General features: G+C 29.8%; 1 protein-coding gene across 3 annotated transcripts in view; it reads right to left on the bottom strand.

The window, feature by feature from the left end:
* The window catches only part of LOC143204547 (uncharacterized), a 274261-nt gene that overhangs the window by 247518 nt on the left and 1380 nt on the right, over nt 1–25363 (bottom strand). The window lies entirely within an intron of this gene.

Genomic DNA, 25363 nt, shown 5'->3' with positions numbered 1-25363 from the left:
TCTCTGCCTTGAGAATTTTCTTATAGAAAATGAGCATGAGCATATATTGCAACTATGACCCAGTAGGTACTTATTCACATCTTATAGTTTTTGATGCATATGTTGTATTAAGAGGGGTACTGTAAGAAAAAAATAAGTCTAGAATTGATGAAACAAAGGGATTTCTATTTTCTGTCAAGTTATACTGCATTACCTGAATGTTTCCTGTTTGAATGGTACCATCTCATAACACATTCTATATATAAAGCTAGCGTTATTCGTTTGCTTGGTTAAAAGTTGTAACGATTTGAAAATGGCAATTCCAGAAAGTCATGTTTCATATTTTACTTTTTTATGTCCGATTGATTTGGTTCTATCCGTGGAGAACATTGTGAATCTTAATGCTACGAGAATCTATATATGAAGGGTTACTAATATTAATCCAAATCGAGGTGCTTTGAAGCAAATAATTACATGCATTGATTACATGCCTTCCATCATAACAGAAATAAACCACACACATTTTCTATTCGCATTTTATAACGTATCAATTGTGTCTGCACACATCAAAATTTAAAAATTATTAACTTTTAATACAAGCATCGTATATTCATTGCAAAATTATTTAATGATTTAAGTGTGGCTTCAAAATAATCTTGTAATTCAGTCATTTACCCAGGAAGTTCTACGGTGACATAATTATAATTTTATCAGGAAAATGAGTGTAGTTTGGGAGTTACACAAAATTTCTACTTTTTATACAATTTATTTTACAATTTTTACATTAAATACAAGTTTAAGCTCCAAGAAAAAAATACATTATTAAATCATTTCTAGCTACTACAGCTTGAAAATATTTAAACGATCTTGCAAAATTGTACACTTTCAGGATGTACACTTTAAAGGATGTTCTTCCTTGGTTACAGTCACCTTGATATATAAACTTAATGTAGCATTTGCACATTTCAAATGCCACTTCTTTATTTGCCGGAACTGATTCCGAACGGATGTACATTACGGTAATACATTCAAAACATTTTCCGGTATATGATAACGAAAACCGACCGCTCTCTTGGCCAACTATAACCCATTCTCTTGATGCAACGAAGCAATGTATAAGTTTTATTTTGAATCAAACGATTGAGCTGTTTTAAGCTAAATATGTACATCACCATAAAACTGTACTGTATTATTATATTTGATTATTTAATCATAATATTTATTCATTACGGAACATTTCCAAATATGAATAAATACTTCTTGAAATCTATTATAGATATGTGAGATTTGATGTTTGCTGTTAATATTTGCCATATTTGCTTATAGTAAATATGAGTTAAGGAACATTGACACTAAACGTTCACTATAAATGATCAACTATTCACTTATTTTACTTGCGTAATAATATTTACACTTTACAACAGCAAAAATTAAGGAATACTGAACTTCACCCAAATATACAAATAATTCTACCCAACTGTACTTTTCAGTTATTCATACCAATGGTACCTAAAATATTGGAGCTTTTTTTATTCTATATAAAGTTACGAATAAATGAATTTCTTTTAATTTATATATTTACTGAGTTCTGTTCAAAGCATGGGGGAGTGAAGACGTACGCTCCAGACCTGAGTTATTATTGGTATCACAAAAATTACCGTCATATGACCCGTACATAAAAAGTGAATATCAGCCTCAACCATCCTAGGATGAGAACGTGTATCTTATCTCAGTAAAAGTATAGTTATCCTAAAATGTACTGAATAAGTGTTTCGATAGAAACTCACGCCAAAGTTTATGTTTTTTACAAACAAGGGCTTGACTTATAGGAATTTTCGTTTTTGATTTCGGAAAGGTAAATCATACGACTGAAATATGAGGCGCGTAGATTTAAATTTAAATTTTAATTAACAATTACATACTTGTGTGAGGGACTTAATACTTCAATACATAATCGCTAGGTCATAACAATTATCTGTCGATTCATCAATGGAGTCAGCAGCTCTCCGAATTAACTAACAACTAATAATAACAGAAACCCCTCAAACGCCAAAATAGGGCTTCGTTACAAACAGAAATACGCTTGAGGAGCCCGGAAGAACAAGTCGTCCAAACCTATCCAAACATACAACAGTTTTAAGCAGAAGAAACCCAGAACAAAATGGCAAAACCAACCAAAAACAATTCCCAGACCATCATCAGTAACAAAATATAAGGCAGGTGTTATTAAGCATATTCACGTCTTGCTCAAGACAATATCAAATAATTATACTATAAAAAGAATCGGCTTTGAAACAATGAAGATTCAGATGTGTGAACAATAGGATTATGCAATACCATACTTTTAAACCAAAGCCCGAAAAAACATTTATATTTGTCATAAAGTGACTACATCACGCCATAGACTCAAACACAATCAAAACAGGCCTAAACGAACAAGACGACGAAGTTGTGAGATACACAATAAAAGAGACACAGCCAATACAGCAGCGACGTCCACTAAACGATAACGAACATCTGGCTACTTCGAGACGTTTATCCGGAATGCCATTGAAGGGTACTTTCATTAATTCGGTCACTGACCATCGCTCAATTCAGACATGTCACCAGAGCTGAACCAAAACCAGAGCTGCTCCTTTTCATCTAATTGTATTTTATCAAATTTTATATCTCATCAAACGGTCACATAATATAACCACCACAGCTTGATTTCATTTTACCTCCATTCACCGAGCCATAACAGGTCTTTTATCAATTCATGGATTTTTGCCATCGTTTTCACTGACTTGTGACACGGCGCATTATCTTGTTGAAGTAGCACTTTTTTTCTTCAAATGCGACCGTTTTTCGGCGACTTCATCCTACAACAATCCAATAACGCTATGTAATACTCGCTGTTGATGTTGCTTCCTTTTTCAAGGTAGTTAATTAAAGTTATCCCATGCGCGTCCAAAATACAGACGCCATAAACTTTCCTTTGGAGCGGATTCATCGTGTTCACCCCACTCGGATAACTGTCGATTGAACTTCGAAGTGAAATGATTGAGCAATGTTTTCTCCATTACCACTTATCGACGCAAAAACTCGGGTTTGTTATGCTTGATCATCTTCAGACACTTTTCTGAATCATCAACTCGTCGTTGTTTTTGGTCAAAAGTGAGCTCGCGCGGCACCTTTCTCATATCCAAATATTCATGAATAATATGATGTACATGTTCAGTTGATACCTTTGTGATGTGTGTGTGTGTGCTATATCATTCAATTTCAATTTACAGTCATTCAAAATCATTTTGTGGATTTCTTTTTCGTCGGTAACAACCTCTTTTGGGCGTCCACTTCGTCCACCGTTTTCGGTGTTCATTTCACCACGTCTAAACTTAGCATACCAATCCTTGATGGTTGATTTTATTAGGGCAGTATCCGGAAACCCAGCATCAAGTCAAGTTTTTGGTTCAACTGTATTTTTTCCCTTCAAAAAGCATTATTTTATCAACACGCAAAATTCCTTTTTATCCATTTTTTTTCACAATAACAAAAGTTGCTTCACTCAAAATGCTATAATTCACAAAGTAATGATCCGACAGCTGTCAAATTTATACACGCATCTTTTGAGGGTTAGTGCTAACTAAAAAACTATATGTCAAACCGGGGACTTTTCAGTTGACCTGTTATAATATTCCCCTAAAAATCCATGAAAAAAGCTATAGATCCTTCTATACTCTATAATCTCTATTTTCCACATGTGACTACAAGTATAATATCCGCTTTTTAATGCTGTCGGTGTTAGATTTTCTTCTAGATCTCAATCTCTTAACTTAAAATCTTAAAATTAAGCCACGAAAACTATTATTACTTATAACAAGAATAACTTAATAATCAGTCGAAACCAAAACCTAATTTAAATAAGATTTTGATATAGTAGAGAATTGGATATTACATCTTGATTTACCTCTAATTATAATTAAAACCAAAAAACAATTTTAATTCAAGATAGTTATTGACGATTTTCCTTATTCAAAAACTAATATCAAATTAAATCTGTCCGACTGCAGAATACTGTTAACTGAAACAAGGACAAACGGTTTGACCACGTCAAAAGACCTTTCGATGAAATTAAATAGCACTATTTAGATAAACCAATACGAAATTTATCTCGATAGTTTGCCTAGTATGAATGCTCAAACATAACATTATATATTGTACAATATAGTTAGAAAGCGTTATAAACATCAATTTTTTCAGTTGTTTACATCGGTTGTGAGCGCGTTCGAAGCGTTTTTAACGCAAATCACGAAACCGCATAAATACATTGACGCAACTTAACATTCGCTATTTCTAAATGTCACTGCTTTCTTTGCCGGAACCAATTTAGGCGAATGCATATTATCATAATGCGCTGAATATATTTTCAGATACACATAACATGAAATGAATACGTGTATATTAAAACTGGTTATTCTAGGTCTATTGTTTGGTGATATTTCGTGTCATATGCATAATTACGTGAATATTGTTTGTTTAATTACTATTGCGATAAATGCTCCATACTATATTGTTCAATAATAGGCACGATGACTGTAATAAACAATCACAAAAAATTTTGTTTCATAAAATGTTTTGAAAAATTGCGATTACTAAGACAACTATTAGAAATCAATTAAGTCAGGAGTAACACCAATCATAAGCGCTACAAAATATTGACGTCACAGTCAAGGTCAGTCACTAACCATCATGTCTGTATATCAACCTTTAAACTTTTTATCGAATTTCGATTTTATTTGGACCATCTATCTTATATTTCATAGGTTTTGTGCTACCAACGGACGGAAGATATAAGCGAAACAATTGAACTGCGATGTATCAAGGCAAATAATCGACATTTTTCCAAAAACTATACGTCGATACTGCGAAATAGTAATTTTAAAAATAATTTGTGTAGAACTAAGTGAGTTATTCCAGATCTACTAACTATGAAATGTGACAGAATAATGAACATTAAGTAAAAATGCCATCAGTATACTCTTGGTAAGAAAATTAATAAGCGTATAAAATAATTTTAAAGGGTACCCAATAATAGCATTATTGCCATTTGGGAACTGCGAGAATAGTATTAATGAAATCAAGTGCCCCATATTTGCTAAGACCAATCAAAATTGTATCGATTGCAAATGTATTTGATACCACAATATTAATTTTACATAGTTGATGATAACTACAACACAAAAAAGTTATTAATTATATACATTTAATGATGGATGTTTGATTTTAACTTAAACTTTTAGCAGCTCTGTAGAACAAAATAGTTTATCAGGTATTGTATTAAATTATTCTGTAACACTTGGGTAAATATAATGTACAAATTGAAATTTTGAAGTGTATTTTAATAATAGCTACAATACTTCATCAAGTACTTTAAAATCTGTTATTAGTTATTATGTATTAACTTAATTAATTAGTATGTATCAACTTATTAACTTCTCCTATGAATTCTTAAAATGGATCTCTGCTAAATTAATTTTACTTTATCTGACTGAGTGATACACCTTTGAGTTCACACATTATTGAATTTGCCAAACGTGAGTATTGTTAGAAATATTTAGAAAATATTTTTGACATAACACACACTAGCAAAAACTTAATAAAGCCATATTGTTCAAACAAACATGTATCTGCTACTCTTAATTTGGTGAAGTATTCCCTAACTACTCGTATATTTTGTAAAAACAGATTTTTAATATTGGATTTTTGTAATCTAATTTGAATTTGATTGACATTGTAAACAAAGGCACTTCTATTAAAAAATATGGTATGGTATAATAAGTCAATTGAAAAGACTTGAAATCCCCGACCTGACACATAGATTGCGTTACTAGAATTAAATCCATATGTTTTTTAGTTAGCCCTAACCCTCAAAACGTGGCGTGTATAAATTTGCTGTCGGATCATTAGTTTGTGAATTATAGCATTATGAGTGAAGCAACTTTTGTAATTATGAAAATTATGGTGAAGAACTTGGATTGATGCCGAGTTTCCGGACACTGCCCCAGGAAAATCAACCATCAAGGATTGGTATGCTAAGTTTAGAAATGAGCACCGAAAACGGTGAAAGTAGTGGACGCCCAAAAGAGGTTGTTACCGACGAAAACATTAAAAAATTCCACAACATGATTTTGAATGACCGTAAATTGAAATATTGAATGAAATAGCAGATCCTCTAAAGATATCAACTGAACGTGTACATTATATCATTCATGAATATTTGGGTATGAGAAAGCACTGTGCAAAGTGGGTGCCGCGCGAGCTCACTTTTGACCAAAAACAACGACGAGTTGAGGATTCGGAGCATTGTTTGATCAAGCGTAATAAACCCGAGTTTTTGCGTCGATATGTGACAATGGATGAAACATGTCTTCATCATTTTACTCCGGAGTCCAATCGACAGTCATACGAGTGGACTACACACACTACACACGATGAACCCGCTCTAAAGTGTGGGTAAACACAACAGTCGGCTGGCAAGGTTATGGCGTCTGTATTTTGGGATGAGCATGGAATAATTTTCATTGACTACCTAGAAAAAGGAAGAGCCATCAACAGCGACTATCACATAGCATTATTGGACCGTTTGAAGGACGAAATCGCCGAAAAATGACCGCATTTAAAGAAAAAGAAAGTGCTGCTTCACCAAGACAATGCACCGTGTCACAAGTCAGTGAAAACGATGGCAAAAATCCATGAATTGGGCTTCGCATTGCTCCTTCATCCACCGTATTCTACAGATCTGGCTCCCAGGCTCCCAGCGACTATTTTCTGTTTGCAGATCTCAAAAAAATCCTCGCTGGGAAGAAATTTTCGTCGAATGAATAGATGATCGCCGAAACTGAAGCCTATTTTGAAGCAAATCAAATACTACAAATCGTACTACAAAAATGGTATCGAAAAGTTGGAGGGTCACTATGATCAGTCTATCACCCTTGAAGGGAATTATGTTGAATAAAGAAAACTAATGTTACCAAAAAAAGTGTGTTTTACTATGGTAGGCTGGGGACTTTTCAATTGACTTGTTATGTGTAAGTAATAAATGATATAGTGGGGGTAGAGAAATATTTTTAGGATTTACTAAGGTGTTTAGCAAAATCTTCTTTTAATCGATTGTATTTTACTTATATTATCCAATCAGCTGTGTTTTCAAATGCCAACAAATATATTATATATTAGTAGTAAATATATTAATAGCAAATATATTAGTAATTTAATAGTAATATGTAATTTTTCGATAGTGACATTTGTTTATTATTATTTCATCAATCAATATATTTGAAGATGGATCGACATTATTGGAATTAGTAAAGACTTTTTATCATTTCAAAATAAATTCGATGTATACGTTTATATTATAAGCTGTTATAACATTAAACCTAAGTTGCTCTTGTAGTCTTTTGAACCACTTAAGAAACATTTTTCTCAGAAAATCCTGTCAGGAAAAGTAAATAATTAAATAATTTGAAATAATTATTAAGATGTAAACGATGTAGTAATATGTCAAGTTTTTCAATAAAGGTAGGCCTATGTTAAAACGTATTTCGTAGGCTGTACGAGGTAATAACCAATTAATTTTATCTAAAAGGCCCAAAATGCATTATATGAATTTAACTGACGACCTTAATTATGTTAAATTTAAAGCTAAAACACAATTTTCACTTATCGGCATAGGATATCAGAAAACTGCTGGTGGCCATCTCAGATCAACTATGTGAGCAATAACAATATCCTCAAATCGCATTGGTAACTGGACAATCAGAAACAAGTTGAAATTCACACGCCTTTATTGAATAATACTACATAAAAGGACTACAGCATGAAAAAGGTATATAATTACAATTTACTAATTTACTACAATTTACTAATAAGATACTACTACTGCTCGTCTATATCAAAAACAGTGGATATATTTTTGTGGAAATATAAATACAGCACTACAGCTCATTTTATATTTAAGCTACAGCTTATTTTTAATAATAATATAATATAATATTAACAGTTACAAGTTTAAAATTTTCCTTTCTTTATCCTTAGTATATATATGCGCCATGTGGTCTCTTTTATTCAAGGCTGTTAGTATATTAGAGAGATATTTAACATTTAGCCTCTTCTTTTTTCAGTCTTGACCTTCTTTAACTCACACCTAGCATTCTTCTATTGTAGAACAAACCGTAACAAGAATATTTATATTCTTTGGACGGTTATTGTTATTTAAAATAATATTATAATTTGGTGGAAATATTTAGTTCGATACCAGATATTTCAACATATATTATATATACAACTAGATATTGTTGTATGTCATAAGTGAAACTAATATGATATACATATCAATCATATACATATTAATTAATAATTTAATTAATTATTAATAGTTAAGACGAAATCGTGTCGAATTTGATTTTTTTTTATACTATCTATATATTTAAGAAGATTTGCATATTATTTAATATTAATCGCATATCAATAGCTGCTTAGTATGAATTTACAATTAGATAGAAAAAATGCAATCAAGAATGAGTATACTTTTTAAAATTATATATAGATATAGATACGTAGTTGATTTGGGATTAGTTATGGTATCTGGAAGTTATGTAAAAAAACGTTAATGTATACGACATTATATCCAAATACTCTTAATTTGGGCAGTTCATTTCAAAAAATACTCTGGCGTAGGTTTGTAACTTCTTCTGTTATAATCTTTTATGTATAATTACATATATAGTTTCCTTTTTACCAACTAGGCTTTATCTGGAGTGGACTGACTCCAAACTACGATGCTCGGCATTAAACCTACCAACTGGTGAGTAATCAATTTGGAGATCATCACAGAAGACCTTATCCAGCCTAGTTACTGGTGTCACTGGGGTCATTTTCCTTGTCGAATTTTAAACTCTGGTATAAGGACACAATCACATTCGTTAAACGGCAGGTGGATCGTCCTGTCGCCTTTACAACTGCACCAACCAAGTTTGCTATATCATTTGTTTAAATTTGACATAGAAAATAATATAAACAATGCAGAGAAATAAATATTTTTGTTCTATTTTTATAGTTATTTATCTTTTATTGGTATAACAAGGCTATTTATATATTAATATATTAATGTAAAATAGTAACATTATTACATTATTCTAACATAATGGATAATGAAGCATTCGTATTTATAGTAATCAACAAGCAAAATCTCCTTTCAATCCTAGATATCTGTAGTTCTTTCACACCACTTCTTAACCTCTTGTTTTTGTTCACTACCATAACAGACCATGATTGAATTATTTAATGATTATATTAAACATATTTAATATGTTTCTGTTCTTATATTAAAAATATATTTTGTCTATTTTTTACAAAATTATTGAATAATCTAATATTTTGTTTATTGAATACAAAGTTAAAATATTCAGTATTAATAATAGGAGAATAAGTGCTTTATATAATAAAATTTTTAAGATCTAATGTAAATAATAATGGTTATTATCTAATAAGGATTGCCAAATTAGTTTGTTATGGTACATGCGAATATAACATTTTTTATTGTTTCACCAAACTAATAGCACCTATTATATAAATTATAGATTATTCGTCATTTATTGTAATTTACAACGTCATAAATTGCTGAGATATTGTTAAGACGTTTCCTTGTTTATTGCTATATCAGTACGTTTACGACGATTTCTTCCTCGATTGTCGCTGGTAATTTACATAAGTACATCGTTGCAACTTAATATTCGCCATTTTTAAATGCCAATGCTTTCTTCGGCGTAAGACTTATATCGTATATAGAAATATCGCCATGATACGGACAACACAGGCATCTCTTCCGCCTTCCTGTTGAACTGTAAATTACACCTCCATTGTTTTCAACAGCAAACCATACATTACCAGATGAATAATCATTTCTTTAATGGTTTAATATATACGTATTTATCCTCCTACTGATACACATCCAAAATAAGTTGAAAAAGATGTATTTTAGTATATTATTTATTTATCTTGAAATAACCATTTTATTTTTTCAAAAATTATAACTCCTAACATTACTGTTGATATTAAAATTAATGTAGAAGGTCTCAGCAAATGTAATAATTCTAATCGTTCATAGACGAAATGCGTTAGGCGAGAATAAAGTCAATTATAATTATAAGTAGAAAATACACAATTTCAAATTATCCATTTTATAAGCATATGCTCATAATCATGCTCTATGTAACTGTCTCGTTTTCATAGAACCTTTCCACTTACTTAAATAAAGAAGTTTGAACTTCATATCGTAAAATATATCTAAAGTAATATGGCTTATATAATATTGTTTCAAATTTCTTACATAGTAAAAAAGCACACATTATAAATTCAAATTACGTAGTTGTTTCTTTTTTAGCTATTCTCCATAACTTCAACTATACAACTTGTCAATTATATATGGTTTCTTCCATCGTAATTTCCACCCAAAATTTACAATAAAAACCCACCGATACAACAGCCTTTTTAACAAAGAAATAACTTCTTTACGTATATTCTCAAATTAAAATTAATTTTTATTTTATATTATTTGCTCTACTGTTCTACATTTAGCCTACATTAAAATGAACTATTAACTGAACCTGAACTATTAAAATCTGACAATATTGCCAAAATCTTTAGAGTAAAAGAAGATGAAGCCTACACTACAATAAAAGAAGCTAAGCAGGTGTACCCTAAGGAAGTGTGTTGGGTTCAATTCTTTACTTACTCTACATATGTGATATAACTCAAATGAAAAATAACACAATGACTACATTTGTTGATAATACTACTAGTATTCACCTGAAAATTGCAGTAAGTGACAATATAAATAATTGGATCCAAACCTGGAAAATAAAAATTAACGAAAGTATCAAATCGCACAAGTACCAACAATAATAAATTATAATATTATAACTTATACAAACAACGCTAAGTATCTTGGAATAAATCTTGACGCTAAACTTCGATAGAAAGAACATCTAAAAAAAGAAAAGCAAAGGACTGGAGTTAAAATATAGGAAAATGTAATGGTAAATTGGAAAAAATCACAGTTATCAGTACATAATTTGCTATTAAACAAGTATTGTAATCTATATGAATATATGGAATACAATTACGGGTATGTTCCGCGAAAAGTATTATAAATAAAATACCAGTTTTCCAGAACAAAGTCCTGGGAAGTATTGTTGGTGCACCGAGATACTACAGGACTGATTATTTATACCGAGACCTTCAGATACCGACTGTCATTCAGAAAATCAAGGTGCGTTTAAAAATAAAACAGTATTAAACATTATTACTACTATTTCTTAGGCAAGATTATATTTTCCTTTCTTCCCAATTTTTGTTTTCGTTTTCATATTTCAAATTCGACTTAAACTTAAAACTTAAAATTTTAACATTTAAATTAGACTACTAAGTATTATATTACGAATTTAAAAGAAATACTTGTGAAAATTCACCTCTTGTATATAGAGAAGAAATCACCGATTTTAGGATAAAATTTTCATTTTCTATTCGCATTTTGTTCCAATAGTAGTCTTTTAATAGCTGTTTAACTTTAACTTTGCTCGAAGAAAAGATAAGTAATTTTGGTTTTCATAAAAAGTTTATTTGGTCTTGACTTTTTTTCGTTGTAATTGAAAAATTATATCGACTAAATGGTGACTGCGATTTAACTTGATAAGGATTAACATTTTAAGGCATTTTTTATGACGTTTTGCAATACCTGAAGCTAAATTTCGTGACGAATATTGACTTTAAGATGTTAAACCGTTTAGGGTTATTCACATAAACTTTTGATTTAAAAAACCCTTTAAGAAAAAGTCTGGTGATTTTAAATCCGGAGTTCTAGCTGGCCATGCTAAATCACCACTTAATCTTCCTAGCAAAACGTCATTCAGTAATCGAATTATTGAACGAGCTGCATGTACTGTGGCCCTTGGTGTATATCTTGCTGAAACCATATGTTCTCTAGAAAATTTCGAATCATGTCTTGGTACTGTTCTGATCACCTTGGTCATTTTCAATAAAACACGGAACAATGATGTTCGCAGAATGAATACACACCACACCATACATTGTTTTTAGTGGTGGATGCAATAATGTTTTATGAATTAACTGAGGATTCTGTGTTCCTCAAAACCGACCATCCTGTTTATTGACGTGGCCATTGCGGAGGAAATGGGCTTCATCGCTCATTTTCAATTTATACGAAAATTCTTTAATTTCACCAGACAGACTTAGGATTACATTACTGTACTCAACTCGTCGATCAGGATCTCTCGATAGCAATTTTTGGACTAACTGAGTTTTGTACGGGAACATTTTCAAATCAGTTTTCAAAATTTGCCTTAAATTGCGTGCAGAAATGTGTAATTGGGAACCAAGTCTCCGAATTGATGTTTCTGGAGACTCTGCAACACTATCTCGCACCAGAGCCACATTTTCAGCGTTACGAGACGTCCGTTTTCTTCCAGAACGAGGCCTGACTGCAATCGTACTGTACTGTCGAAAATTCGCGTATAAAGGATAAATTGTGGTTTTGTGAGGCACTGGACCATTAGGATAATTTTGACTCAATTTCCGCTGAGTGCCAATAGTGCGTAATTACGATTGCACATAATCAAGATGGGGCGGAAGGAAAATATGACGTGACTTTTGCCACACCTGTTATTAATTATTATTTTTTAATAAAAAATACTACGATCTCAATTCTCAATTCATTCATTTTTAGACCTACATTTTCACTATTGGTTCTTCGAATTATTTTTCTATATATCCATATCTATTAATTAATCAATTAATTCAAGTTGCAGCAGTGTAGTCGTCACAACTCTTGCAACATATAGCCTAACGTTGTCATAAAAGAAGCTTTACGTCTGTTATTCGGTATTGCTTGTTTTGTTTGCAACAATACATTGTTCAATCTGCTCAAATGGCATCGATAGGTTCTTGCAGTAATAGTTTCATTCGGTTTCAACAGCTACATCTTGCTGATGATATGCACATCAAGACCATATAGCGATGAATACTCCACTTTGGCGTCGAAATTATTCGTGATTTTCTGCGCTTGGGACTGTCGAATGAGAAATTTCGAGATTTTGCGTAGAAAAATGTCAGACTTTTGGGACATTTATCAATAACTAAATAATACAGCTTATAAATTAAAACAATATTATCAAGTTAATAAAAACCTTAATTAATTTTTTTTTTCAAATAATCCATCTTTTTATATCCAGAAAACTGTCTCGTGTGATAAAGTTATTTTTCAAAAATTTATATTTAATATCTAACTTATTTCACGGTTAAGATATTTTCGAGATTGTTTCAGAAAGTTGCCGTATCTTTTATCTCAATCCAAATTCGTATAAATTAAATTCTTGAACAACAAAAGTAAAATTTGTAAGATATTGATGTAAAATTCACGTAATAGAAAATTTCAAAACAAACTATCATCTACAATATTTAGATAGACATCATGGCTGCAACATGTAGTTATTTCAGCAAAACGGATTGATAAATCGTAATGCCGTCAAGTAATTTTTCCTGATATAAAATCGGATAACTATTGTACATAATCAGATAAAAACTTTCGACATTACTAATAGCTGTGCTGTGGGAGACCATACGACAAATTGTTTTCTAAACTGTTTTTAAATATGAACACATATTTGATATAACATTTTTCATTAAATATGCTTTGTACAACAATTATTATAAATTTATTTATTGGTATATTTTATTTGTGCTTTAATTAGTGAACAAGTATGATGAGTTGGAGATAAATGTATTAATATGAATTTCCCAAATTAAAAATATAGTTATTTAATTTTAAATTTCATTCGCTCAAATTTTTGGCTAACATAATGTTCACAATTTTGTAATTAAAATAAGAGAGATGTCTAGGTATTTTGATGGTTCTGCTTGAGGAATCAGGCTATATAAGTGATATAATTAGAGTTCTGCATTTTCCAGGAGTTGTAAACATGTCCTAGACAAGCATATTAAATGCATATGACTATTAATTAATTTCAAAAGATTTGTACAGTTATTTGCACCGACATATCCTAATAACTAATGACTTGTGGGAACTACTACTAATGGTCCCTAAATCGAATAATTCATAGTCCATCGTACTAGAAATGAGCTAATTGAAAACAGTATTCATGATATTTGCAAGATCGAGTTATCAACCAGATTGTTAAACAATTATTTTTATCTGCTGAATGCAAAAATCTCCGTAACATGTACCAAGTCGGTTCTAACTTTAGAGATACAAGTCACACTATTTTCTGTATTTTACAGTATCAGCTTTCGAGAAATTCGTATCCTAATACTGGCACACTTAAGTATCAAAATACAAATAATCTAACTGTTGGAAGATTATAATCGATTAATGTAAAATATCTTGTTTGGAGTATTTCAAAAAGTAAAACATGAATATACCGAAGAAATCTCCAATTCCAGTAATATATATTCATCAGATGTGTAATGAATCAACATTTCCACTATAGAAATCAAATTGGACTTTTGAAAACTGCCTACAAAGCCATATAAACAACAAAGAAAGGGGCCGTAAAAATTACAGGCTGCAATATATGTCATAACTCTCTTACTAGTATTTTTTGCTGAGAGCCTACAGTCATATAAACATCTGCAACTTTTCCTCAGTAATCCTTCAGCAATGTATGATTTGGAGGTACAAAATAAAAATAATATGTAAGATCTCAACAAGTTTTCAAGATCCGATAACCAACTTAAAAAGAATTAATTTCGTCCACACCCAGCTTATGATTGAGAAAAGTTCAATGAGAACATTTCTGTGCTAGACTACTGCTAACTTAGGTATAGGGATATTCCTGATGTTACTTACCCAAGAAAAGTCAAGGCACAGCATCAGCCAGTTAAAACGTATTAATCACCAATTTATATTATTTAGATTCAAACACCCGATAGGTGCCACTAGGTAGGTTCAACAATCCATAATGTAAATATCTTTAAGAAAGGCTAATAACACTTTTCATATTGTTAGCATATGTACATAATATATATTACTTTGTTCAAAATTAAAAATTCGCTTTACTTAACCACATTTTATAAAAATTATCTTGAAATACTAAGGGAAACATGTTTATTTTTGGATAGTGAAATCAGCCATGACAAATAATTACCTCCATTAATATATAATATTCGATTGGACAACATTTGGTAAAATATGTTGAATGCTTTCTATTTACTTGCTCGAGGACAATAGCTGAAGTACATTAAAATGTAATTGGGTCGGACTCGAATGGATAGGTGGATAAAAAGTGATCCAAGTACCTAAAGGGGAAGATTCATTTGACTGATGACAAAAGAACAGTTGCAGAAAATTTGAATCAACTAGTGCAAGATAAATCACAGTAGAAAACTATGAAAAGAACCCATATCTTCAAGTGGTAGATATAATTTCGCTATAATTAAAACATAAAATATTTTTTCTGAGATCCATAGAACATGCCAACTGAGAAAAAAAAGATTTTAAATAACTGTTTATATCAATAATTTCGTCTCATAACATCACATATTACCCAGCTGTCCATGATAAAAATATAATGGCGAATATGGAGCCACAAAAAATCATAAAATTCGCGATAATAAAAATTCCTAAGATACATGCAGATTATTTAACGATACCTAGATGAGAAAAATACGTTTATAACGAATCATATTCTACAATTTTTTTCATGCATCTGACAATATTTACTCAATATTTCGTGAGGCAGTCATTCAACAGTCTAAACTAACAGAAATGAACGCATAATAAAAATAAATTTAAAGAAGCCTATGAAAATCTTACTAATGACATCAGCATTAAGAGAAACTCATTAAACAAAACAGGTGTAAAATTTGTTTTGGTAATATTTATTTTCTATAAATATTCAGTGTTTTTTTGCTTATGCATTAATATATTAGTTGTGGCTGTTGATCAATTTTACATAAAAAGCAATACTTCAAATCATCAATATATTAAGCGTATGAATACAATATGGTGTAATTTATGCAACTATAAGTAAATTTATTTTACATAAAAAAATCGACAACAATGAACTTCTGAATGAATCTTGAAGATATTGTCCATTTATTCTTTTATCTTTCAGACAACGTATGAATGTTGCCGCTAAAGAAATGTATAAGCTTCGTGAAGGCAATCACCGAGAAATGTACGCAAAATTATAGTTTTTTAAAATTGTTCCCATCTAGTAGAAAATTTAATAGGAAATACAAACGTAGGAGGCTTCTGTTTTAGTGGCGACATTCATTGTTTCGAAACTAGCTCGAAATACTCTGAAATTGTCTGAAACAATTTCAATCACATGGCCAGGCACTAATATTAAAATTAACGATTACACCTAAAATCGGTACAAAGAAAATTTATTAATTTCCGTTCTTTTACCGAACATAATTTTCATTTTAAATGAAAAGGAAGCCATATAGAATACACTTCTAAATATCATCTAAATTCTGTTATTCTATAATGTTATGGTTCTGAAATCGCACGTTTGTTCCTTTGAAAATCATAAATTACAGCGAAATATTTTTTTGTTTTAAATATCAATTAAAATCCCGAGAATAATACAATAATAACATAAATACAATAAAATTACATAGAATAAGAGTTAACAGCTGGTTGAACAAAACTAATACATAGAAAATATGTATATATGTTGTACAACATATTAAAAAAAATAAATAAAGCAATGACACTAAGAAAATTGTCATCATACATTCATCATCTTAGACGTAATCCTACATATATTGTGAAACTGGGTATGTAACGATCTAATAATATGTTAATAATATAGTAATAATATAATAATAATATAATATGTTGTTATAATTAATGTTATAAGTCTAAGTCTAATAAGTCCATTCGTTTAATTTTAGATAGCCTTATAATGTTAACACTAACAAAGGTACATTATATTTTACAATTTTTCCTTGATAATAAAATATAAATATCAAACCACGCCTCTTAAAATGTAAATAGGGTTTTGCTTATAGTTTTGCTGCTGTAGGAGACACCCAAGCGCAGTCCATTGATTCTGTTCCATTTATCGAACATGTGGAAAAAAGTATGGAAATGGCTGTACCGGAAAAGAAGTACCATTTATATGGCTCAGGAGATAAATATTCTACTAAAAAACTGTTTGTGGTCTTCTGGATAAGGCTAGATCCGTAAAAAGCTGAATATAGAATAAATGCATGAATATGAATATATACCTTACAGTCCGGACCCAGTACAAAGTGATTAGTTCCTGTCCACGTTTTTTTAGTGAAAAATTCGCTTCAAAAGACGTTTAAGAAAACCAATTTTCCCAGTTTTTTGACAATAAAGACAAAGGCTCCTATGAAATAGGTGTAATGGATTTGAAAAAAACAAAAAATAAATAAATTGTATAGTAAACTATGATAAAATTAATAATTATATGCTAACTATAAAAGAAAAATTGACCAATTTGACATACAGAAATACAGATAAGAAACAAAATGATAAATAAAAGATAGTATGTATTATAACACAATATATCCAATACATTTCTTAATTTGGATTGTAGATTATTTAAAAATTAAATGAATGAGATAAATTAATTCAAAGTAAATATAAGTCCCCCGCCTGACACATTGATGGCGCTACTAGAATTAAATTCATATGTTTTTAGTTAGACCTAACCCTCAAAAGAAGTTTCTGAATTATAACATTTTGAGTGAATTAACTTTTTTTATTACATAGCGTTATTAGCCGAAATCGCCGAAAAACTACCGCATGTGAAGAAAAAAAAGTGCTGCTTCATCATGACAATGTCACAAGTCAGTGAAAATGTTGGCAAAAATCCATGAATTGGATTCCCCAGATCTGCCCCCCAGCCACTATTTCCTGTTCTTAGATCTCAAAAGAATGCTCTCTGGGAAGATCTTTTTTTTTCGAAGTATTTTCGTCGAATGAAGAGGTGATCGACGAAACTGAGACTTATTTTGAAATAAAGGACAAATCGTACTACAAAAAAAGGTATCGAAAAGTAGGAGGGTCGCTATAGAGAGTGTATGAATTATGTTGACCGGAGTCTTTTCAATTGACTTGTTATCCAAGTTCAGAAATGCGAAGATGATGAATGAAATATGCATTTATATATTTTCGTAATAATTAATAATTGATTATAATAACTAATTGATTAACAGTTTTAGTAGAAAAGTTCTAAATGTACCTTTTAGATTATTTATCTTCCCACCTAACTGTTATTATAAACTAATTATGCTTGATTATAATATCATTTATATAAATTAAAAGGTAAATATAAAATCAAGGATATTTCACAGGTTCAGACTAAACCTTTTTTTGTTACTATGAATCATTATTTTATAATAATAGATCGTGGAATTTATTTAACCAATGAATCATCAAAATCAAAAATATATATAAATGTTATAGTCCAGTAAAAGTAACTCTGTGTTTTTGTACTATATTACCAGAATTTGTTATAACTTGATCATTGCATATATTTTTCTTATATACGCCTTCACACTTGCATATATATACCAGTTATTTTTGAAAATGACATAAACATCACATTTCTCTTTAAAGTAGACCTTAAATCAAATTATGCATAAAAATATATCAGAAAACATTTTTTTATTAAATCTATAGCATTACAATTAAAGTTAACATAATCTTAGTCTTAAATTTAATCTATTAATGCAATGATAAATAATCAATAGAAAAGCCTAGAAAGAGATTAGATGTAGTTGAAGCTCGAAACGAAAGCAGTCAACATAATATCAATAAACTATTTATGTAATATAACGCGACAGAATAGCAGGTTTATATGTAAAACTAGTTTGACACAATTTTTTACTTTCAATAAACTGTGAAACGATAAGGATCAAATTACGATGAAAAACTTTTAACTCATTTTAGCATTTAGCCATTTAAGTCATTTTGTTGCTATTACAATACCGTAATTATAGTATATTATAGTAAGTTCGTGTCAGTTGAATTTATGCTTAAAAGAGCCAGTTAAAATAATGAGTATATTGTGATAAAATAGGCAATGAGCATAATTAAAACAAAAATTAAAGTGTTCTCAATAATACCTGGAGAACAAGTCATTTTGGTAAGTTATATATTTGCTATTTTCATAGTTTCATATTTTCTAAGTTATGTGGTATCAGTGATGATGATTGCTTAAGTTTTTTTTATTAATCTTCTAGAACGTCAACAATCTACCCGTGGGCAATAAGTATTATTATATGATTCCAGTTATATAATATAACTATCCTGACATGTGATCTACTACTTCGATCTACTACTTCAGTAAGTGATCCTGACATGTGATCTACTACTTCAGTAAGTGATCTACTGTGTAACTTATAATCTAAATCTTCTAAATAATAAATATTCTAAAAACTATTCTAACTTATTCTAGAGATTATTAAATCTAACTCTATGTGTCTATTAATCAGTTCGTATGGCAGTTTGCGTTTGAGCCTACGCATTTCACTGTCATCGCGCAAATTTAACTGTTTGGCGAGTGCATTGGGATGCACTAATAGTCTTTCAGAGTACTTCGCTTTTGCTTAAGTGAGAGAAAGACTTTCTCCAGGTTTGCTCGTTTATGTTCCGGAAAATTTGTTTCAAAATATCGATGAAATTCTTTAAAATATAAAAATAATCCCAATATCGCTGTGGAACTAAATATCAATCATAAAATGGTTTTAAACTATTCACCTATACTAAATTACATCACTGAATTTCTTAATCACTGCTGAAATCAAACTAAGTTGAGGTATTTTTAATAGAAATATTTTCAAGTGATAAAAAGTGGATCACGTACAATTAGCGAGACATATCCTGATTAAAATCCGGAGAAGCTTCACAAATGGTTGCAAAGCTTGTCTCAAATAAATAGAGGTAACTATTTGGTAGGATTGGGAAATTATTGTTCATTCATACTGAAGCAGGCTTTTAAAATAAAACCAGAATTGGTCAATACTAAAGGCGTTGTCTGGCTTAGCTTAATGAACAAAAACTCGAAATCAAAAAGGTTAGGGGGCAATCCACAAACAAAGCTCAATTTCACTACGAGAAAATAAAGGTCAGTGACAACAACATATAATCACTATAGTCATTTCAGGAATGTTTCGTCCAACCTAGAATACTACCTGCTAAAAGATTTATATTTACATAGATAAGGACGATGAATACAATTTCATGCACGTAGTTCAACGGCATTCAATGACTCGATCATAAAAATTAAAATTCCCGCAAACAGTATTTCCATAGCTCATTATCAAATATCATCAGAGAAATATGTGATGTTGACACATTATAGAAATTACACCTAATAAAAAAGCTAATAACAATGTTTTGAAAGAATATCATGTCCAATATGATCATCGGTCTAGCCTCGTACATTAAACTTGTACCAAAAAAATACATATTCAGAAAATAAATACAGCAGACGTTCGATAACGTAAACACTAGATAACGAAAACATTTAAAGCAAACACGTAATTCCTACATTCGCCAATCTAGGAAGACCAAAGTTGCAGAATATTGTTATTCCCAAAAATTATCAGCGCTGTTGCAGTATTATATAAGTTGTTATAAATATATGCACAAGTATTAACATAATTGTTTCTTTTAATAAACCTTAAAATGAAACACGTTCATAAATGTAAAGGCTTCAATTAGTTTACATTAAGGAGAGTCTGCAATATTTATCAATCTTTATATTATTAAAAATATTATAATAATTTAGCGGTAAATGCAGATAAAATATAATTGTGGAAGATAGACGTATGAAGGAATATTTAATTTGAAGACAATATATTGATTCAATATTTTGAATATACGACTGAACATATCCATTTGGCTAGTCGTAACGTAATTAACTTATTATTTTTGACTTAGAAAGTTGGTAGGCGAATTTGAAATATGAAGACATATTATATTATTATTCATAATCCATCGACTTATTTAATATATTGCTGAGTCAGACAAATTTTACACAACTGAAGAAAAGGATATTGTTAAGGTTCAGATTCTACACTGTAATGTTGACATAGAGTATGTTATCCCTTCCTAATTTGTTTGCTTACAATGATATCATTTTAAAGTAATGATATTATTTTCTTGCATATATTTAGAATAATTTTCGAATCGTAGACATATTGCTGATCAGTAAGGATATTCATAGTATCGTATTTTAAAGCAAGTTGCCAAAATAGTATACATTAAATATCATCGTGGTCCGGAGATTCGGCTACTTTCGGAACTATTGGTATATTCGTCGGCGCAATCTACTCGCCGCAAGCCGAAAAGCTAAAAGTCGTTGTTGCCAAATTTACAGCTAGGCTATTTGCTTTATTAATGTATTTTATTTTAGAAAAATAATATATTTAACAAGACTTTCTGACATTAACTTTTATATTTTGTTTTGAAAGAAAAAATAATAATAGAGTAGATACATTCTTTTAGTATTTAATACAATATATAGTCTTGCCCTTAGATTTGGCAATACTGCAAGCCAAGCGTTTCTCAAAAGAAATGGCGATGTGCTGTATTGCTGTGACTAAACTTTGGGCATTTATTTAAATATTAAAGCTTTTGATATGGCATTTTTAAAGTTATATTGTGATGTTCCTTTTTACTTAAAATGAAGGCCGGTTAGTTTAAGATTTCAGCGTCTTAACAGTATTACAAATATGGAGAGTCAAATATAGGTTTAGTTTCAGTTGTTACAAATAGGATAAATTAATGATTTAAATTTTGCAGTGAAAGTAAATTAATATGTCAAGCTTGTAATATGACATACTTAGTAGCAAGACAAAGAAGGATTTCACCATGCGCTTGCTGTATAACTAAAGCCGATAACAAGAAGGATCATCTGCCTTCTCTGTATCTCCAATTTAATAATTTTAGTATCCTTACTGAAGATATACTGAATTTTGGCAACATCTTTGTTGAATCCATAATATAGATGTTAAACAATCTAATCTATATTTCAAAAATTTGTAAAGCTTTGAAAGTTGGAAGCAACAGGATGATAAAGAAAAAAATATTGCTTAAAAAATTTCTTAGAGCACAAGAAGTCAAGAAGCTTATATACCACTGTATAAAGAGTATGTATCATCAAGGTACTATTTTTCATAAAACTATTGATATGATTATTATCTTACGAATGAATTTTAAGTAGGGTACGATAAGTCAAGAAGGGTTACAGGCAAACAATGTATTTGAGTCTGTCTATATAAGTTCTTTTTTGTTAAGAATGTTATAAGACTCAATATTGAAGCCAATACAAAAATACAAGTAGCCAATATAAATCCCAGAATAATATTTGAAACTGAATTTTAACAAGGTAATAAGGAATTATATATATCAGTAATTTCAATTAATCGTCCAGTTTATAGTCTTCGCAGAAGTGCAGGAAAATATTGCAGACCATTAATCCTGAAAAGGTAGCAATTTATCAAATGATTGTACTTGCTACAGCTGTATGATTTGTTGATAAGGAAAAGTAATCTGCCAAAATATCAAAGAAGAGAAAAGCAGACCTAAGCAGAAATAATAGAAAATAGTTTAAAGGTATACTAAAATAAAATACAAAATATTAACATCATTGAGTTTTTAAGGCACTTGAGTCCTTGATTTCATTAATTATGGTAGTGTTTTTTTAACGGTAAGCCCTTTTTCCATGAAATATATTAACCTTACTTTAACTGTAATTAATTAGTAATAAATGTGAGAAGTATAAAGGGCTGTATCTACAAGAAAGTTGTTATAATTTTATTTATATATAATACATTTGTAGTATTGTATATTCAAATATGTCGTAATTTAATAAATAGTTTATGGCATAGTTAAGGTTCATTGTTTTATATCCTCTAATTTATAATTTGAAATTAATATCAAATTTTAAAATATATAAATGAATATAATATAAATTTTTTTTCTATTTACTTCCTCTAAAATCGTTTCGTAAATTAATGTCATGTTCTTATTGTTTTTTTTAAATTCATTTTTACTATATATACATATGTATGGTATATATAGCTTAATATAACACTCGTAAACATTATCCTTTGTTTTAATAATGTATATATACTTAGCGCAGTATATTCAATCTACCAGACCACGATGATTTTTAATGTATTCTGCCAAGAACAGGGCAATAGTTTTATCATTTGAATAATCAATATTTGTCTTATTTTTAAGATCAGACAAAGTCTCCGAAGTCCCAGGCGCCAATCTAACTTGTGATATTTTTCATATTATTTTATTACAGGTGTTTTATTAACATATGCGTTATTTGAAATGTAATTTATTCCTGCTCTGTTTATCTTAGAATCATTTTGCCTATATTTTATCACAAATTCTCTCTCTATTTGAGAAATATTTTGAATTTGATATTTGAAATTGTATGGCTTTAACATTTCTCCATATAAAAATAGTTTTCCATTTATTGTTGCTGAGTTATTCAGTGTATAGAGACTTTAATAGTAGAACTGCAGCAGCTCATGAAACACTTTTAGAAACATATGATGATACTGTTCGGTCATATCTAGATTATCAATTTTGGTTTGGTGTAAAAGTGGAAATTCTGATATCAGTGACAAGGAACAGACAAACAACCACATTTCCAAAGAACTTTAAGGAACTGGAACAGCTGTTTCCAATTATTTACATGTAATTGAAATGATATAAAGGGATGAAAAATAATATTTCTAACCGTTTTAATATAGTGTTTGTATTGTCTGTTAGATATAGAGGAAGAGTCCGGTGGCATATTGTGATTGATGATGGAAAATATATAGTATTTTGTCAGACATGAATGGATTTATATTCCAACTGATTTCTCTTGAATCCTTCAACAACATTTGCCTTTCAAGAGTATTGAGCATATAAGTACTCATTAGTAATCTTGTGTTCACGAATTGAAAATATACGGAAAATAAATATAATTTAATCCAGAACGACGGTTAAGATGATAACGATTACCATAACAACGTAACAAAGACAAATTCATCTCAACATAAAATGGTTAAAACGTTACTCTTCCGTTGGTACTGCAGACTAAAAAATATACAAAAAATAGCAAAATTATACAGGAATACCACTCTACTAAAGCGCTTTGTTGTGTAAACATCCAATCGATCAATTATTGTTCGAATTTTGTGAACACAAATAATATACATAAGCTGCATTTTTTTTGTTTATATGGTAGGATAAAAATTCGTTTTGGATACCATTTGCTGAAAATTCATTCTTAGCGGTTGATTATTTCAAAAGTGTATAACTGTTTTGTAGGAATACATAATTGCAGCTCTGTGTAAAAAAAGAACACTTTTATTTTGTCCAATTAAAAAATTCTAATTTAGATTGAAGCATAAAGCTCAATTCACTCTCCACACTGGAGAGGATCCACTAGACACGTAAAGATAAAAAGAAGGCTGAAGAAATTAGTAAATAAAGGAAAAAATAGCATACATATATAGTTACTCGTCTGACACTTTATATTTATACCAATTTAATTTCAAATCAATGAAATGTATATTTTTTAAGATTTCGTAATCCCTTCATCCATTTTCTACCATATGCATAATTTTTGCTATGTGAAAAGTGATTTTCTGTTATTAAATTATAAAACTATAACGTAAATTATAACCAACATCAAATGATTAATAATAATAATAAATGTCATTTTGTTTAAAACGTATGAAATTATTATTTTAATTTTTATATTAATAAATATTAATAAATACTTGCTGTAATGATATTATAAATAAAACATTTTTAACACTATAACCCTAGATTCAGTAATAAAGGACTGCGAAATCGTGAGTTATTAAAGACCAATTCACTAACCAAACTGGACAGTATACACTAAACACTGAAGTGTGAAAATAACAAAGTAAGAAATACCATAAATATATAGTCAATTGTCAAACATGACTTGATTTTTATTCCAGTTAAATTCTTTTTAAACCTTCAATTCCTTTTAAAACCCTTAACTTTCAGAAATCTTGAGCATATGAAGTTAGTTATTAATCTTTTTTTTCATTTGTCTTGTCTAAATTTCCAGTGATAGCAATTACCATTTCGCTTCCATTCGAACTGTAGAATTAAAATTATAGGAAAAGTAACAAAATTATATTGAGACTCTCTTCTATAGAAATGCTAGGTTACGTATAAATTCCAAGTTAGTCCGTTAAATACAGTCCGCGATTTGCAAACACAAATATACATAACCTGAATATTTGTATATGAAGATGATAAATTAAAAATTCGATT

The sequence above is a fragment of the Rhynchophorus ferrugineus genome, unplaced genomic scaffold (genome assembly GCF_030347505.1).
Source record: "Rhynchophorus ferrugineus isolate W39M unplaced genomic scaffold, kcgeb_rfMv2 rfM11, whole genome shotgun sequence".
In the NCBI taxonomy this organism is placed as follows: domain Eukaryota; kingdom Metazoa; phylum Arthropoda; class Insecta; order Coleoptera; family Curculionidae; genus Rhynchophorus; species Rhynchophorus ferrugineus.
The sequence above is the reverse complement of the archived record's forward strand: the minus strand, read 5'-3'. Positions and strand labels throughout refer to the sequence as shown.